General features: G+C 30.9%; 1 long non-coding RNA gene across 1 annotated transcript; it reads right to left on the bottom strand.

The window, feature by feature from the left end:
• Window positions 1-944: 944 nt before the first annotated feature.
• Window positions 945-3,921, bottom strand: LOC115984059. The gene is made up of 2 exons (XR_004090349.1): window positions 3,512-3,921; window positions 945-1,898 (listed from the first exon to the last, which is right to left on the bottom strand). It is a non-coding gene; the product is annotated as an uncharacterized LOC115984059 (long non-coding RNA).
• Between the last annotated feature and the right edge of the window lie 1,573 nt (window positions 3,922-5,494).

Here is a 5,494-nt window from a genome sequence, read left to right as displayed (position 1 = left end):
ATGACACTTTTGTAAGGATTTAAAATGTATTTTGACCTTTCACTCTCTCCGTCATAATTTTCTAAATCGTACCGACACAATGAAGACACAAACTTGTGATATGAAAAGTTGAGCCAAAATGGCCAAATAGGTCAAAATTATTTAAATGAAATCTTTTTTTATCTAAATAGTAATTAAATAATACTAGTCGCTAACCCGTGCGATGCACGGGATAGTTAAATAAAATTAAGTTAAAAATGAAGGAAAATAAATAATCTAGTTCAAAATAAAGGTTCAACTAAAAAATTGGTCAAAAATACAATTAGTTTTTACTTTCTTTGAAATTGAACCTACAAACAGAACCGTACATATGTGAGGACAATGAAAATGATATCAAAGACATTAAATTCACAACTACATTTGTTTAAAGAACAAAGACATTTGTTTCACAGCATTATATTAAATGATTAAAGCCTTTAAAATGAGTGAGGAAGAACAAACTTTTGCAGACCAAGAAAATAGAGTAATTTGCTAAAATTGTAAAGTAACGCTTTCTTTCATATGCAAAAATATCATCCAAAGTATAAAGTTTCTAATGGAACCATAGAACGTGAAAATATGTGCTCACTAAGATACAAATAGCTTAATTAAATTTGTAACTAATCAACAACAGCATGGTGTGGAAATTGTTTACCAAAAAAAAGGAGTATCTAACGATCAAACATATGTATCTAACAATTCTAACCATAAAGCAAGTACAACACGAGAATTTGGTTCAAAGTATTAAAACAATAACTAAATTTACAAAATGCCCTTTATATATATTTGTAGTGATGGTGTTCTTTCGAGAAAAGATGAACAAATGAAAATCAATAAACTTACTATTATGTATTGAACACTATTTTACAACTAAAATCTCATACTACTCTTAATATGATTCTTCTTTGTTTTTTTTCCTTGAATGCTTAGGCTCTCCAAGTGGTATCAGTAGTTGGAAGAATTGGAGCTTGAGCTTCATAGCTTTGGTGATATAAAAGCTTTTGCCAAATCAAACAAATGTTAGACATGTTGGTGAGAATCTATAATTCCATTTAGTTTTGGTGAGAATTTGTATCTTCCCAAGCAACATTGTAACAGTTGCACAATATGACTCTACACTATATCCCAAAGGATCTCTCTTGGATTGCTTCATTCTTCTATCAAGCACTACAACTAAAGCTCCCCCATCATAACTGTCCTGCCTTGCAAAACTTCACAAACAAAAGCAGAATTCCATAATTTTCATTTCCTACTTTTGCAGCCCCCAATCAGACTAACTAATAGATAATTTGAAATTGCTATCAAACATTGACCTTGATACTTGATAATAAACAAAGGCTGGGAAGTAAGAGATCAACGTATCTGATAATAGCAATCAACACTTACCAATTATAATTCACCAGCACCAATATCACAGGACACACAAAACTAATATGAAATTCATGACAATTGAAGATAAGCCAAAGACAACAGATACAGAAACCACTACTATGAATAACAGTTTTGAACCTTCCGCACTAACCAAACACTGCCACCAACAAAGCGAAGGGAAATTATCAAAATCCTTTTGGTCTAGAAATTATTTTGGAAAAAAATCATGCTCTCAAAACCTTCAGGTACCTAGAATATTAATCGCTTCAAGAATATGGAAATAACAATTAGGCACTTACCTGGAGTAACTGAGTCATGTTCAACCTTTTTATATGTAGTTGTCCGCTTCAAATGCTCAAGAGCATTTGCAACTAAAAAAACCCCAACAACAATTGTAGCTTTTTCCCATTTCATATATAAATTCAGTGTGATTGATTTGATTAGTGAAAAACACACCTGAGTACTTCCTGTTATGCACTTCACCAAGCACCTTATTTGCATCCCTCTTCCTTAAAAAGAAAAGAAAAAAAAAAAAAAACAACCTGAAAAACATTCTCTACTGTAGGTTTCAATTACAAAATCTCATCAAGATTTTAAATCTCACACATTATTTCAGCTTACTTAAGCATAACTCTTAATTTCTCACAAACCAAAAACACAATAAGTAAATAAAGTAAGATTTGTATTTTCTTATTTACACGACATTCAAAGCAATCTTAAAAATGTTTTGCAGACAACTACCTGAAAAAAAATCCCCTAAAACTCCTTTGACATATTCTTAGAAATTAAAATTACACAGCAAAGGATCTCATCAATTGTCATGCTATTTCCAAGTAAAGCAGAATAGATTCACAACGATGGAATTTCCCTCCAAAGCAATTCATTTTTATTTCTAATTGAAGAGACAAATACACAAACCATAATAAGAAATGAATGTGCTGCTAAAAAAAAAAAAGCAACTGGAAATATTGGACTATAATGATGTAATTGAAGAAGCTGATCACCAAATATGCTACTGCATATTGCATATTAAATTAACAACATAGTAAAGAAAAACCGAAGTTTTTCAACATATTAAATTTTGAATAAGAATAAGAATAAGAATAAAACTACAACAAAAAGCAAGCCTTACTCCCAAAATTTTGAGTTCAGCTATGAATCCTCAATGAACATAAATTTTGAATAAGAATAAGAATACCATAACACTTATACATAGCAAAACAGAAAAGTTTGGAAAAACTTGGGTCAATCGGACAGATTATGCATGTGTACATACATATATGTTATAAAGGAACTTGATTTTTTTTTTTTTTTCAACCTGTACAGATTCAGGCACAAAATTGAGCATTTGGATAAGTCCTATTTTGGCCTCAATCAAGCATTTGGAAAAAAAATTCAGAAATAAACACAAAAAGAGTATGTCACTACCTCCCCATTGATCACAACCCAATGACTAATTCCCGGTCCACAATCTACACATTTGATTCCCATGATCAAATATAGGCTTTCCCAAAAATGAAAACCCAGATAGTAATTTAAACTTTCTCACACTCATAAATTGATAAAAAAACACCCACGTCATCACTTCAAAACACATCCACATTTTAATGACACCAAAACCAATTGTCAACAAAGCTCATTCTATTTAGACATTCACAGATTTGCCCATCTGATTATCTTCATTCTATTTTTTCTATTGAAGTACTATCTGACTCTATTCCTAAACTGAATCAGCCCTGTGACTCTTTTTTTCCCCATTCAATACATAGGAAGCAATTTTAAATTATCTGACATAAACTTTCTAAAGTCGGGTCCCTTTTTCAGTTTGGCTCAGGAATTTTGTCAAACACTTTAAGGGTGAAGGGTTGGGATTCTATTCTCTTCAGCCACACTCTCAAGTGGGGTTGTTCTGCCTAGGGGTGTACAGCCATGTATAAATCCAAGACGCAGTTTTGATTGAAATCAGAGAATATCTGCTTATACATGTATTCAGAGGCAGTTTAGCTCCACTACCGCCTCCAAACCCATCAATCTATGCTAATCATTCAAAAGAAACACTCCCAAACGTAACCCTAAATCATACTTAACAGCCAAAAACAATAGAACAAAATTAAAAACTTACTGGTAATGTTTACGGAGAAGTGACGGTGGTTGTGTGAGAATCTGAGTGGTGGCCATCTGTAGCGGCGATCCGTAATGGTGGCCATCTGTAGCGGCGGCGGCGACGGGGAAAGAATTTGAGTTTTGGGTTTTGATTTTGGAGGAAGGAAAGGGTGAGTTTTAGGTTTAGGGAAGGAGATGTTTTAGTGTGTGAGGTTGCGAGCAAAGAAGAGACGCTGCTGGTTTAGGGAAGGATTTTGGGTTTTGATTTTGGAGGGAGGAAAGGGTGAGTTCTACGTTTAGGGAAGGAGACGTTTTAGTGTGAGGCTGGGAGCAAAGAAGAGACGCTGCTGGTTTAGGGAAGGAAAGGGTGAGATTTATTTTTTGGTTTTGAAAGAGTTATCGGGTTTTGTAACGGGGAAAAAATTAGGATTATTTTTAAATCAAATTTAAAAAATTAAAAAAAATTAAATGCTGATGTGGAAAATTGTGGAAGCTTCAAAAGCTTCGGTTTTATATATATATAGATTAATTAATTTTTTATTTAAAATCTTTTTTATTTTTATTTATTATATGATTTAATAAATTAATATTATTAAAATATAAATAAATTGATATAATATATATTAAATTAGTAATTGGTATAATAATTAATAATAATTGATAAAGAAAAAACTAGCATAAACAAAATATATTAACTTCAGCGGGTATACAGTAGGTGTAACTCGTGTGGGTCGGTTAGGGAGTTTTTTTTTTTTTTTTTTTTGTAAAAGGGAAATATTATTAAACACAAAAGACGTAATTACACATCAACAAAAGCCATACTGGCAGCAACAAATCTACAATAGTACAAATCATTAATATCCTTAGCTAATAAAGTTTCTAGATCAGCAGTAAAAGGAAAATCAAAAGTAGCAAAATCCTCCTGCATGGAACAGTCCCATTTTGCCAGCCAATCTGCACATTTCGGTTAGGGAGTTTGTAACTGTGTTGTTGGGGGCTTAAAATTGTTTTCCACTTTTTTAGGTTAAAGATTTTTTTTTTGAGCTAAGATTATAAAATATTATATACTCAACAACGGCAATGTGCCTGTGCAGTACTAAGTTCTGTCATTTTATCTCTGTCATTTTATCAAGTATTACGTATCAAGCTTTATGCAGTGTGCACTGTCACTGTACAGTGGCTTCAGCTCGGTGGAGTGTGAGCAGATTGGGTAAGTGTACGAGCAAATTCAGCGTGTTGTCGTTCTTCTTTTAATCAAGTAGATTAAAAAATATAACTTAAAATGAATAGTTGAGCCTATAGACGAAAAAAAAGAAAAGAAAAGAATATAGATAAAGATATAGAAATATGAGGGATTTTGGAGCTGTTTAGATACATCATTTTAAATATATATTTTTAATTTTTAAAGATTATTATATATATTGTTATATACTTTTTTTATCAACTTATATTTTCATAAAAATTGAAAGTTTTTATTTAAATAGACTTAGCAAACATGTATTTTTTTTCTTGATTTAAGTATTTATAATCTCTATTTTAATATATTTCAAAATAATTATATTATATTATTAATAAATTTATTTAGTATTAATTTTAATTTTAGTTTTAGTATATTTTACAAATAAGATAATCAAAATATTTTAACCTCAAAGTTTTACATTGGTATCTAAGATGCGATACATCGTGTCTTACTCTTACAGACTGATTGAAATATTTTAACTATATTCAATTATTTTTAATTAACTTTCAATTTTGGTCATTCTAAAAAAATATTAAAATTAGTTAAAAAATTATAAATAAAATAATAAAAAGTTTTTTTGGTTAAAAACAATAATAATAAAAAGGTAGCCATAAAAGTTGTTACTCCCGAGTCCTGCCATCATGCTGGTCCGCTGCTTTTGCCCCTCAAATTTGTAATCAAAGCAGTGAAAATATTTTAAACATATATTTACACCCACGTCTGAAATATGATAGGACCAGAATATGGCCTACATCAGGTGCA

The sequence above is a fragment of the Quercus lobata genome, chromosome 4, assembly GCF_001633185.2.
Source record: "Quercus lobata isolate SW786 chromosome 4, ValleyOak3.0 Primary Assembly, whole genome shotgun sequence".
Taxonomy (NCBI): domain Eukaryota; kingdom Viridiplantae; phylum Streptophyta; class Magnoliopsida; order Fagales; family Fagaceae; genus Quercus; species Quercus lobata.
This window is presented reverse-complemented; position numbering and strand designations above follow the sequence as displayed.